Genomic DNA, 14,512 nt, shown 5'->3' with positions numbered 1-14,512 from the left:
GCCCAAGAAAGGACGTCTTTTTTAAGGACAGTATTCATTAGATTCAGCGTAGAGACTGTAAAGTGAGAGGTCCGGAAAGCCCCGTTGCAAGTCGTAATCCTAGGAGGTGGACAGCATCCAAGATCCGAAGAATAGACGGCCGTGCCGAGCCGTACATCATGCAACCATAATGCAAATTTTGATCGAACAAGGCACTGATAGAAATGCAGCAGTCAACTTCTGTCACTACCCCAGGACTTGTTCGAAAGAACTTTTAAAACATTCAATGCTGGCAGGCATTTTTGCTTTAGTTGCAAGATGTGACACGAAAGCTAAGATTTTATTAAAAAAACCCTATGAATTTATGCTCAGGATGTATATTTAGGATCTGACCTCCCATAATTAAATTTGGTCCTGTAGTGATGCCCCCTCGAAGAGAGGACAGAACCCAGACATATTTCTCTGCTGAGAAACGGAAACCATTCTCATCGGCCCAACGTGTCATTTTATTAATACCTAGTTGGACTTGGCGTTCACAAACAGCTAAATTACACGAAAAGCAGGAAATTTGTACATAATCAACATAAAGTGCATAGGAGAGTTGTTGTTGTTGGATACGTTTTATTCATATTTAGAAGGGGTACGACGCGACCGGTTTCATGCCCTGTCGTGAAGGGGAAGGGTATGAGGATGCAGGAATAGGAGAGGGGGTGCGAGGGGGGGGGGGGGAGAGGGCTTACAGAAGGCCGGCCAGACCAGCCGTCCTCACGTAGGCCAAGAGTGAGTTGAAGACCCCCTCTTGACGTCTGTGGGGCCTGTCGGTGCCGTCCAGGCATCGAACGTCATTTGTGGTGGTGGACCGAGCTGCGCAAGTGCTATGTCCCTCTCCTTTCACCTTGCCGGGCACTCCCAGAGCAGCTGGCGCAGGGTGGCGAGATGCGCTGAGGACTGGGTGTTAATGGAAGTATCGGGGGTTAGCCCGGCGGTTTGATTGGCTTGAGGTGGCAATGCGGGGGTCGAACTACACCGGTCGCATATTGCATGTTCTGGCGAACGTAGCCCGAAGCGGGCCAGGCGATACGGCGTCCATGTACAGCCGGTTGTGATTCGGCGTAGCCGGACCTCGGCCGCCCTCGGGTATCCCCTGTGCGGCGACCAGTGATGGCCGCCGCATCCGCGGTGGGCCTTACCGGCAAGCCTCTCCAGTATATCAGGGCGTTCCTCAACGGGCGCACCTTCAGTGTCTCACTCCTATGCACAAGCTCCTGCGGCTCCACTCGTGCATAGGAGAGAGATCGAGGGAGAGCCTGTTTAAGATAGTTCACTTCGATTAGGGACAAAATAGCACTCAGCACTGACCCTTGCGGATCACCATTCTTCTGGACAAACGTTTGTCGAAGTGTCGTGCACACCCTTATTGGAACGAGCGCTCATCGAGGAAGCTCTTAATAAGAGCTAGCATTTTCCCGCGAATTTCAGCCGAAAGTAAATCACTTCCGTACCACCATGTATTGTCGTATGCCTTCTCAATATCGAAAAACACCGATACAGAATGCTGTTTGTTATCGAAGACGTCCCTGACCATTTTATCTAGGCGAACGAGGTGATCAGCAGTAATCGCTCTGTTTGATACCCACACTGAAATTTGTCGAAGAAGCTTTTCTGCTCTAAAAAATACACCACTCTAGAGGTCACCATTCGTTCAAACGTTTTTCTAAGGGAACTGGTGAGTGCAATGGGTCTGTAGCTTGAAGATAATGAAGGATTATTTCCAGGCTTTAGCGAAGGAATCACAATTGCCCTTTTCAAGAGAATGGGATAAGCTCCCCTGCTCCATACACAGTTAAAAAGCAATCGAATAGTATCTATTGCTGCAGGATGTAAATGCTGAAGCATACTGTAGTGAATAAGGTCTGACCCGGGGGACGAATTCTTTCCCTTGTCAAGGGCGATCATCAGCTCTGCAGGGGTAAATGGTCGATTACAAGCCTCGTTAAAGCCACCGGTACATTTTATTGTTACTTTCTCTTTGGCAGCCTTGTATTTCAGAAAGATGTCTGAATATTGGTCAGATCCCGAAACAGACTGGAAGTGTTCACCAAGAATATTTGCCTGCTCTTCTTGTGTGGAAACAATACTGCCATCTAATGTAAATAGAGGGAAAGTAAATGCACGGTAATCCCCTCTAAGTCTATGGACCCTGTCCCTTAGGAATTTTACGCCTGTGGAGCTGTTGGGTGAGGAAACATACGAAATTTCCGCGGGTTTTTCTTAGACTGGCGTCTTACAAAGCAGGCCTTAGCACGTAGCTTTTTAAACTTAAAGACATTTTCAACAGTCGTGTAACGGCGCACAATTGTTCATGAACAGTTTTGCCGCTTACGAGCTAGGTTACACTCCTCATTTCATCAAGGCTTTGGTTTTGATGGCAAACGTCCTGACGTTTTTTTAATTGACCGCTGTGCTGCTTTGTCAATTACATTAGTCAGGACTTCACAGGCTTCATCAACATCTAAGGTAGCTAGTGTATATAAGTGAACTCTGACTCCTTCTTAAAAGTGGTCAAGTCAGCCTTTTCCAACTTCCAAAGCGGATTTCGAGTTTATAATGACTTAAAGGAGACCGTGCTTTTTAAAACAATTTGAAAGTGATCGCTACCATTGGGATTCTGATCCACGCTCCATGAAAAGTCAGGCAGCAACGAAGCGCTACCAATAGAGAGGTCAATGGAAGTCGATGATAAGGATAAGGCGCTAAAATAAGTTGAAGTACCAGTAAAAAAAAAAAAAAGACAGAGGTTTCCAGAAGTGAAAACTGATTCGATAATTTTCCCACGAACACCAGCTCGATTCTCACCCCAAAGGGTATAGTGGGCATTAAAATCCCACATCACAAGAAAGGACTTTGGAAGTTGGTCTAAAAAAGAGTGAAGTTCTGCACTTGTTATAGCTTGTGTGGGTGATAAATATAGTGAACAAACAGAAATTGCCTTGTGTACTACAACACGCACTGCCACTACTTCTAAAGGAGCGTGCAAGGGTATGGCCGTACAAGCATTTATGAAATGGAAGCATTCAGGCGGTCATTCCGCAAGACAATAAAATTTCGGAGGAAGTTTGCGTGTGTGTGGCATTTTATGTGTTTTTTTTGTTTTTTTGTAAACAGGGCCGCATGTTTGTATTTCTGCAGAAGATTCTCAACGTCGTCAAGGTTAGTAAGTAATCCCCTTCGATTCCATTGAAGAAATGTTGCAGCCAAGTGTTGGAGATTCTTACTTCGGGGGTGTTATTTGTTTTTTTACTTTTATAGCGGGCCTAGGAGTCTGCCACTCCATCTCGTTCGTGTCAGACGTGTGAGAGGAGGCCTGGGTACTCTCATCCAAAGGATTTGACTCCTGTGGCGATACCTTTTCAGAAGGTATGACAAGACTATGGCCACGAGGCGCCAGGCCTCGGCCACAACCACCTCCAGCCAAAGAGGCGGCGGAGGTGCCAGGCAGGGAGGCGCCAGAGACTTCCTGCTCCTGCCCTTTGGGTGTTGGGGTGGTATAAGAACCATGCAACTCCTTGAATGAGGATGTCCTCTCCGGAGGGCTCAGGCCTCTCTCCTTTGAAGGAAATCGCGGGCTATGTGCATGCTTGGCCGTTACCGACCCATCTTGTGAAGGGGATGCCGTCTGTGCTCCCTCGCCACTAACTGGGACAGAGTGCTGCCCCGTGAGACCGGGAGGGTGATCGTCTGGCTGGAGGAGGCAGTAGGCACCCCAGCCGATACTGCACGCCCGGGCAGCTGGATTTTCAGCTTGGGCGTGGGGGACTGCTGCGGCTTCCGGTAGTCTAGAAAGGACGTCTGGGTAGCCACTGCAACCTTCAGTGGTGCATGTCCCGCTGCACCACCTGCGCGTAGCCCCCCTTCACAAGAAAGCAAAACGGCGGCGTGTCATTAATATATGACAAGTTTTCTTTTAGCTTTAAAGTCAATACTTCTTTTTCATCTTTCCATACTCCACATGATCTGGAGTATGCCGGGTGGTCCTCATTGCAGTTCGCGCACTGTGCGCTGTGTGTGCAGAAATCGGTCTTGTGGTCAGTTTTACTACATTTCGTGCATGTAGTTTTTTTCGCGGCAGTTTTGGGAGACATGTCTGTACTTCTGACACGGAAAACATATCTGGAGGTTAGAGATATACGGTCAAACCCTGCAGTGGAGGTGTCCGGCCTTAACAGCTACAGAAAGTGTGGTGGCTTCATATGTTAGAACGATGTGTTTCGTTCTTATTTTCTGCCCGTCACGTCGCATGCAGATACGCTTGCGGCCACGACTCTTTGGTCAGAAAGACCTTCAGCAATTTTATTGCCTGTTGTCCCTAGAAGGTTGTCCTCAGGGGTAACTCCCTGGATTGTATTCACCGTGCGATGTGGCGTGGCTGACACCTTATGGTCGGACACTGAAGGCAGTGCAAGGAGCGTCGTACTCTGCTTGCTGGTCTCAATTTCTAGAAGGTCGCCAGAAGTCAGTTCTTTGGCTCTGAAGCTCTTTCCCACAGCGCTTTCAAGTACTTTCGCAACAAGGAGGGTCGATACTTTTGACAGCTGTTTGTCACTATCAAAATGAATTACCAAAACCTTGGGTACTAGAAATCGGTACATGGAATCTTGTCTGAGATTAAAACTTCGGTGTGGACTTGGTTTTGCTTCGAACCCATAAAGATGCCGAGGTTTTCAGAAAGCATCGCGCACCGCCCACCACCGAACCCAACCAGTGGGTAGGTAGGAAGCCCCATAGCAAGTATGGCTTGGCTAGGTATGCAACAGTACCAGTGCTACCCAGTAACTATAACCAAGTGTGTTTCGAGAAAGGCTTCTGCCGCCACCCAAATCAGCCTTTGCCGCCTAAGAAGGTGAATAATGAAGGAAGAGAGTGTAGAAGAAAAGAAAGAAAAGGGAAGGGAAGGGGAAGGAGAAGTGAAAGAAGGAAGAACAGGGTAGAAGAGGGGTACTGAATGAATCATCCTGGTCGGGCCAAGTCATGACATTCGTCTGCAAGAAGCAGGGGCCGAAGCGGTGTATTGCCTCGCCCGGGGGGCCCCGAAGGGTCCAAACGTACCCCGGGCTCAGCTCAACAACCAGGGTCCCCTTTCCCCGGTCACGGGTTAAGCCCCACACAGTTAGACGTGGATGGACGAACCGACATGGCTCGGGGTTCCTAGTGACGCCACCCACCAAGTACCTACACTCTAAGAAAAAATGGAGGAAAAAAGTAGCAACGGCGCGTCTTCCTCCCTTCTACTGACGCGCCCCCAAGCGGACACGAGAAACGGGGAGGAACGAAACGTTTTTCTCCTTCTCCAGGCAGACGGGAGAAAGCTTTCGCCCTCCCGACTCATCTTCTTTCGGTTTCGTTTTTCGAGCAGGTCGCTCACGTTGTTTAATAAATAGCTGTTGAGTTTATTGAGCTTCAGCGGCAGCAAAGGCCGCCTGTAATTCCGTCTTCTAGTCTAAACGTGCAGAACATTTCGGTTGCATTGACGTTTTTATCACTATTTTTATTAAACAAGCAAACGAATCCGCTAGAAACAGCGAAGTTCCGGAGCAGTGCCAGCAGCGCCACGTACACTGGGGGATGGCCGTCTCCGGATTGCGGGACTCGCGCGGCACGAACCAGCACGAACTACAGTCACTACAGTAGCGAAACCACGCGGAACTATGTCGGCGTTTTCGACGTTATGGAAACCGCAGGAACTGCGTCCAAGACTGGCAGGTTTTGCTGCCGGCTGCCTGGGTGCCTTCCTTCCTGAGTTCGGTTCTGTTTTCCAATGCCGAGTGCAACCGGCGTTCAACGCGGTTCTGTATTTGTGCGTGTCAGCAACATAGCTGCAACATCGTGATGGCAGTGTTGTGGGTTGTGAACAGAAGACTGAAATTATCGCCGATGTGACCGTGTGTTCGCGTATCAGTGGTGTAACAAGATGAGATCGTAAACTGTCTGGCATAGATGCCGTTGGTCGGGCCGTGATCGGAGGGGGCTTGGTGTCGCAGGTTGACATTCCGCTTTACATTAAATAGGGTTTTACACCACTTGAGGGGTTACGTGCAATCGATCAATGTGCGGATAGTCATGTTGGAACGCTGGTCTGAACAGTAGCAGCTCCTATCGCTATCGTACAGTGGCCAATGTGACTGTCGGAATTGTCTTGTCCCCGAGAGCGATTGAGCTCTGAGCCAAGGACTGAACAGTACGAAATCGTGACGGAAAGTACGTATATTTACAGTATGGAATTTCGGCATTAAAAAACAACAGTAGGTAAAATAAAAAAAAAAAGCTACCCTTTATTTTACTGTTTAAATATACTACGGTTCCTGGAAAAACTGCCCTACAAGTGGCGCGCTGGGATGAGCGCTAGAAGTTTTCGGGCTCGCCACGGCGTAGCTCCGTACACTTAACACCTGCCGCAAGTCGCGGCTTTGACTGCATTCAAGTTGATTGAAAAGCGATTTCTCAGCCCGTGAAACATCACTTCCAGCTGAGTAAATATCCGCTCTGCAGAGATTAATTCAAGACGGAAATTGCAGCTTTGCGCGAACAGCACAAATAGAAAAACCAATAGAAATACAGGCTACGACGTGCCGTGTGGGGAAACAAACTGATGGCTTCGAACCGCATTGGAGCGGCTTGATTTATTGGCTTTCAAATAATTACGGCATGATCGAGCGTTTACTTTTTAATAAGAGATTAATCCCCTGAGCCATTCAAAATACTCTGAGAGGTATGACATTGCTCGGAAAAAATCAACATGCTGGGAATATTTTTTATTGCTTAGGGAGTCACCGAAAAGTTCCGTACGTTCAAAACGACCAGTATAAAAGACGGAAACGCAGAGCACTGGTGTAGTGATCGGGTTAGTGTGGTGTTCTGTTATATTGATATTTGTGTGTGCCGTGTATTTGCTCAATGTATGTTCACCTGATGTTAGTAATAAGCGCAATGTGTGCATAGTAGAGGATCCCCAAGCGCAGTGGTTGCCTGAGAAGAGTTAATAATTTTTTTGTAGAACATGAATTAGGCGGTACCTAGCGCCACCTACCCTAGCTACTTGCAACTACTCTGCTTGACCCCGCCATCTGGTGGCTAGCGAATTAACCTTTCACGCTGTGCGATAAACAGCGGCTTCGAGTTTCTTCTTTTGAGCAGTGTTGCCAGATTGGGCTATATATAGCCAAATTGGGCTACATATTTTTACAGTTGGCGTCAAAATTTCGTGGTTGGCTATGTGGCTATTTTTGGGCTATTCCTAAGGATGCGGTGAACTCTTGTCGAACCTCAGGTTCGACTAGTTAATTTTCGAACTTCTAATCAGTATCGAAAAAAATTGTTTCTCTTTCGGCTAATCCAGACGAAAGGGATGAAGGAGAAAGGCTTCACACTTCGGGGTTTTCATAATGCGCAGAGAAGCAATACTTGCAGTGTTTAAGCGATCTCCCCACAGCGCAGTAGAACAAATAAAACAAACATATTGCACTATTCCCATAGGCCCGGTAGCGCGTCTTCTTCCCTGACCTAGACTGAACTTTCTAAACGCAGCTTTGGTGCGTATTGTGAAAATTCTTAGGCACCGCCCACCCCACTAAAGGACAACACAATCAAAAATAGCGTGAACCGGAGCGGGGGGACACACGTGTTCTACACAAAGAAAAATAGACGGGTGGGTTATTGGCAAGAACCTTAGATATTGAGGGTTCTGGTTTAAACTCCCAGTGTTCTCTGCTTCTGTATTTTGTTATTTCAGTGTTTTTCCAAGGCTTCACAAATCAGCTGTGTTCATGTGTTTTGTACTTCTGAAGTCCTACGAAGGATGGGTCATTGTACAAACTTCCATCCATCCGAAGCTTTTTTTTTTCTTTTTAATTAAGAAGTGACATAATGTACACAAAAAGCGGCGTAAAGAGGGTTGAAAAAGAAAACGTAATGTGTTTTGTATGTATGTAAAAAATTGTCAATAAAAGGCTTAAAAATCATTAATTTTAGATTTGGCTATTTGGGCTATATCTTTTTTACGGCTTTGGCTATATTTGGGCTATACCTCTCAGCCGTTTGGCGGTTTTTTGGTGGGACCATCTGGCAACACTGCTTTTGAGGGCGGCTTTTGGTTTCGCGGATAGAGTTTGCCCTTGTCCGTGATCTGCGGTCGACGAAGTAATTGTGACTCGAGGAACACCAAAGGTAAGACGCAAAGTGCGCGAAGTAACTGGGTATCGGTTGTCTCCGTTTAACATCGCAGTGCTGTCGACGAGAAGTCTGAGTAACTGCTTTCCAAACGCAAGTTTCTGTACCTGTGGGGGGAATCTGGCTTCGGAAATAAACGCAGTTTGCGGAAAGCTCGTGTTACGCTTTTATTTGCTGCTGCTCTCGTCTTGTACGAGAGACGTAGCGTCCTCGTCAAGCCTTATTGGGCTCAATTTGCTCGATTCGGGGCCGCCATATTGAGATGCAAGCGACGGAGGAACTTTGCTCCCCTGCTTCAGGGACGAAAGTTTCTCCCTTTCTAAAGAACATAGGTTACAAAACCGTTCCTCCCCTAAGGGAGGACTATCCGTGCCATTTTTTCTAAGAGTGTACTAGAGCAGGTGCCTCCTGCATGCGGGTATGGTGGCCCACGTGGCTGGGGTCCGTGCTGACTCTACTCACCAAGCACCTAGCACCTAAGGTGCAGGCGCCCCCTGCGGGGCTCGGGGTCCGTGGAGACGCCACTCTCCAAACACCTGCTTTCACAGGTGCCCCCTGCGGGGACAGAGCCTTAGATAGTCGTGAAGGAATCGAACTTGCCTCCAGCAGTCGGACCTCAAAATCCTGCAGATGCGCTTGGTATGTCCGCTTGATGGTTGTAGGCAGCCGAAGATGCTTGTTATTTCTGCTGCTGCTTGGCCGTTCTTAATGCAGGTTGAAAGATACCGAGCGCGACATGTTGACACATTAGAAAGGTATGCACTTGGGCTAGTTGGGGATCCACATTTCTGAGGGTAACAGCGGTAAAAACAACGGACAACTGAAAGAAACGAACAACACAGAGCGCTCTGTGTTGCTCGTTTCTTTTAGTTGTTCGTTGTTTTTCGCGCTTTTACCCTCGGAAATATGTTGACACAGCTATGAGGTGGACGAAATGTTCAGATTGGCTTGGAAGGGAAACAAGTGTGTAAGGTTGTCCGGTTTGTAGACGACTATCTGGTGCTATATGGCAACGTTCTGACATTTTTTTGACGCGCCAGGTTGTTGAAAGTGTGTTGAAAGTGTTTCATGGCAACTCAAATGGCTTAAAGTTCATTCAGAAACTCCCGGATGGCCAGTTTCTCTAGTTCCTAGACCTGAGGCTGCCGTGGACGGGAGACCAAGTGTAAGAGAGTGATTTTATTGACGCGTGGTGATGAGTGACGTCACTGAATGATTCAGTGTATTTTTTATCGGAGGCTGTTTGCTTTAGTGGTTTTTTAAATAAATGTTCAGTTGACAGTTCGCACTCGTCCTGTTCGCCTTCCTTTTTTTGCTTGTGTTGGTTATCGGTTTTAATTTTATAAATTCAATACGACTTCCATTGAACCTTACTTTCCGGCTTCAAGTGAACATCTATACAATATAATGTGATTCGACCGTGCAAGGTATAAAAGCATAGCTATAATTTCTTTCGCAGAGTCTAACCCAAACTGCGCGTGCTTGTTGATACCAGTACAAATCTTTTATATATTTTTTTTTTTTGCTTTCAATAAAATATTTCGATCTGACGAAACATCCGTCCTCAGCAAAAAAACGTCGATACGTTCTCTGGGGAAATCATTAGCAACAAAGATGTTTCTTCTTTTGGGTCCCGTAAAGATACCTCAATAAGAATAACCAAAGAGTATAAAAAAAAAAATGTCGTAGTCAAGAGCTCCCGCGCCAACATCAATAGCGGCGTTCTCGAGAGCGCAGAAACGTAAACACTACCTGACTGAAAGAAACTTCGTGCGCCGGCATCATCAAGGCACACAATGCACAGTCACTGAATGCAGGTCACCGCAACGTCCGATACTCTGGACGTGGTGGCACCGCTTTTGACATACAAACATTGGAAAGAACGGCAATATACAAAAAAAAAAAAAAAACACTCGGGAGCGGACGAAAAACAAAACAAAAAAAAGCTCGTTTTCTGTCAAGAACAGCCAAGAAAGAAAAATGAACACCAACATGTGCTTTCTTCGAGGCACTTTTGTCCGCTTTGACCGAAACAAACTTTTCGAGCGTTGGCATGGAGACCTGCGATGCTTGTATGAAAAAAAAGTATAATAAAAGTTTCCGTAAAACGTAAAATAATAAAAGGGGGCGGAATGACGGCAATTCATAAAGACGCCCCAAAAGCGCGTTTTCTAACTCCATCAAAAAGAAAAAAAATATATATATATATTAACTTTTACAGACCGTACTGACCACTAAGTGGCTAGTGGAGTCTCCTCGAATGCCTTTTTTTGTGTCCAGCTTCAAAAGTTCAAGGTGTCACCCTGCGGGTAAATTATTAAATGCCAGGCTTCGCTGAATGCTTCAGGTGTGATAGGAATATAGTGGAACGCACTTTAACCTTTAATACATTTTTTAGAACCACTGCCGCCTTAAAACCTGATGAACTCTAAATTACAAATACATCACTTCTTAAAAAAAAAAAAAAAAAAAACCTGAGTGAGAGGCACTTTACCCTGTAAAAAAAAGTTGTGTCCCTATTTGGGTCCTCGAAATATAAAAACGCGATGTTTTCATTTATTTTATTTTTTTTGCTTTAGATGATTGGTATTTTGTTAAAGGTGCGTTGAGTGAGATTTTATGTTAAAGCAAAAAGAAGGTTGGTTACCCGTATAACATCTAAATTATTCAACCTCACACGTAAAGGTACGTCGCTTGTCTACCTTATTTTAAGGAGCGATAGAAGACGTTCACCCCGTCGCTCGTTTTATTTCTCGCTGTGAAAGTCGAAGAAAAAAAAAATATTATCTTGCATAGCGCCCAGGATTCGTAACATATTTTTTTTTTCATTTTTTCATTTATTATAATCTCAGGGCCCGAAGGCATTACAGAGAGAAGTGGAATTATATACATCAATATAAGGTGAACAATAAAAACAAAACGCAAAAAACAAACAAAACACAAGGTACAGAATCGCTATGGAACATTGTTAAGAACATCAGTTATGGCGGTTTTAAAATCAGCAGCGTCAGTAAGTGAGACTACGGATGCGGGAAGGCGGTTCCAGTCGACGGAGGTCAGAGGTAGGAAGGCGGCATAAATGGTGTAAGTGATGCAGTAGGGGATTCCTACTTTTAGTGGATGATCGGTGCGCGGCGATATGTATGATGGTTCTGAAAATAATGAGGCTCGAAGTGCTGAGTTAGAGTGATAAATTTTGTGAAATAAGCAGAGGCGAGCTATTTTTCTACGAAAGGAGAGGTTGGGCAAATGTAGAGACGCTTTCATGGAGGTGACACTGGCTGTACGGTGATAGTCAGAAAGTATAAAACGTGCGGAGCGATTTTGAACGGATTCAATGGATGATGCTAGGGATACGCCAGGGATCCAGATAGTGCTTACATACTCAAGTTTGGTGCGCACTAAAGTTGTATATAGGAGAAGTTTAAGTGAAACAGGGGCAAGGGAAAGTTTCTTCTGAGATAGCCTAATAAGCGATTAGCGTTGTTAGTGATATATTCGACATGGATGTGCCAGGAGAGATCGTTAGTTATATGAATACCGCGATATTTATAGGTTGACACAGAAAGCAAGGTGGAGTTAATAATACAGTAGGAGGCGCAAGTGTTATTTTGACGGGACACTCTCATAGATTTACGTTTAAAGGTGTTAAGTTCCATAAGCCAATTATCGCACCAGCGGGTGACGTTCTTAATATCTGTCTGAAGAGCAGATATGTCAGAGTCGTTAATGATTTCCTTATAAATGACACAGTCGTCAGCGAATAGGCTAATAGAAGAGGATACATGCGTGGGAAGATCGTTAATATGTATAAGAAATAGAAGTGGACCTAATACGGAACCTTGTGGGACACCGGACTTGACAGGTGAAGTTGAAGAATTAGTTCTGTTAGCGTGAACAAATTGGTAACGGTCTGATAGAAACGATTCTATCCAAGCGATTACATTAAGATCTATGTTAAGTTTACGGAGTTTATGAAGAAGCAGCGCGTGAGGAACCTTGTCGAAAGCTTTTGAGAAATCAAGAAATATGCAGTCAGTCCTGGAACCCAGGTCAAGTGTTACGTGAAGGTCATGAGTAAAGGTTAGGAGTTGAGTTTCACATGAATAAAACCTTCGAAATCCATGTTGCGCTGAGTTAAAAACGAACTTGAGTCTAGAGAATTGAAAATGTTAGTGTAAATGATGTGCTCAAGGATTTTACAAGGAATGCTCGTTAAAGAAATGGGACGAAAGTTTAAAGGGTTATGCTTATCGCCACCTTTGCGGAGAGGGATCACCTTCCCCACCTTCCAATCTTGTGAAGCACACAAGCACAGAATATGAAGCACACAAGAAAAAATAGAAATATATACTATCCATTTTGCCACTTTCACCCCCTTTAAAGACAAGATAATGAGCAATATAAAATGATCATTAAAAAAAACAAGAAAAAAAGTGAAAGCCGTTTACAACTCCCTGTAACACCGAATTAGCTCTTGAGGAGGAGGAGGGAAGGGTACTGGGGGGGTGAAGTGACCTTGGGGGTCACGTGACGATGCCGATGATGTCATCAGTGACGATGACGATGCGGAGATGATGACAATAACGAAGCGGATGTTGGTGACGTCATCAGTGATGTCACTGATGACGTCATCCGTGATGAGGATGATGACAATGCGGATGCCGGTGACGTCATCAGTGACGTCACTGATGACGTCATCATTGATAATGACGATGACGATGCTGATGCCGGTGAGGTCATCAGTGACGTCACTGATGACGTCATCAGTGATGATGACGATGACAATGCGGATGCCGGTGACGTCATCAGTGACGATGACGTCATCGGGGAGGTCACGTGACCCTGAGGGATGGTCACGTGACCTCGGGGGGGGGGGGGGGGGGGGGGGGGTCACGTGACCTCGGGGTGGTCACGTGACCTCGGGGAAGGGGGTCACGTGACTTCGATGGGGTCACGTGACCTCGGGGGGGTCACGTCACTTGGGGAGTCACATGACTTCGGGTGTCACGTGACCTTGTGGGCCACGTGACCACGTGACCTCTGGGGGTCACGTGACCTGGTAATCTTGGGGTCACGTGACCTTAAGATGACCTTGGGGGTCACGTGACCTTGGGGTGACCTTCGTTACGCCGACGCCGACGGTGACGGCGACGGCGACGCCGCTCAAGCCGGGAACGGGCCCCTAAGAGCTGCGCTCTAAAACGACGTCAATGTTTATGAAGCCGCGAACGAAAACATTTGAGGCCTCAATATATGTGTGTACTGAACCTGCCAAACGCTGCGCCTTTGAAAGAGAAGGAAATTGATAAGGATACATGCAATCACATTGGAGGTGGCACGCTTCTCACGAGTAAAAATTTATAAAAATAAAAAAAGTAAATACGACGTTTCTTTTTTTTAGCATTCAATATGCCTTTCCTTTAAAGAATTGATGCGGTAAAAATTTTGAAAATAGAAACACGTTGTCCGGTCATGCTGTTCTTTGCGCACTTATATAACGTATAATTTTCCATTACATCTTTTGTAACACAAGGTCTTTCCCAAATCTCCGTGCTTGCCGACGCATTGAGACATCCCGTCGAGCTAACAATTGATCTAGAAGTAAAACGCCACCTCTCTCGTCCGAAGTCCTGCTCAGAGATGCAAACGACGCCTTTGCAATAATGCCAAACCCCATCAAAGTTACATCAAGAGATAATTAAGTCAGTTTGCGCCATACGCTCTTCCCAGAAGAGAAATTGAGTAGAAGAAAAGTTCAATTCATGGTCACTGCGAGGTCTATTCGAGGTTAACGCCAAGGTTGAATCGTAAAAAGTTACTTTATCTAACGTAGCCTGATCACGAGTTCTTCATATTCAGGCTCCACAGTCTATTTGCAACAGAGCTCTGCCTATAAAATGGCTGTTCCACGAGAGAGTAAGGAATGAACCATTCGCCACCTGTGTCATTATTGTCTTAAAAGTGAATATTCTTATCTTATTTGGACGATATAATCCCTATTCTACTTGTTAGCAATGTCCTATTTATCATTCTCATTCGGTTATTTTTGTTAAGACGAACGCCAATATTCTAAGCATTTGGAGCTTCTTGGTTATCATTATGTTGAAATTTATTTTACATCAATGAGCGGTGCTTAAAACTAAAATATGAGACGCAGAACCAGCAGTCATTATCATCGATTCTCATCGCCATTGCGTTTACCAGAAATGTCAATAGTGTAGTTAAAAATATTCCATACTAGATTCAATTTGGTTGTTTACGCGCGAGAGCGACGAATGAAATATGACATAGCAAAGTACTCACGAAT

Source organism: Ixodes scapularis, unplaced genomic scaffold (genome assembly GCF_016920785.2).
Source record: "Ixodes scapularis isolate PalLabHiFi unplaced genomic scaffold, ASM1692078v2 PGA_scaffold11__112_contigs__length_91849675, whole genome shotgun sequence".
NCBI classification, from domain to species: Eukaryota; Metazoa; Arthropoda; class Arachnida; order Ixodida; family Ixodidae; genus Ixodes; species Ixodes scapularis.
This window is presented reverse-complemented; position numbering follows the sequence as displayed.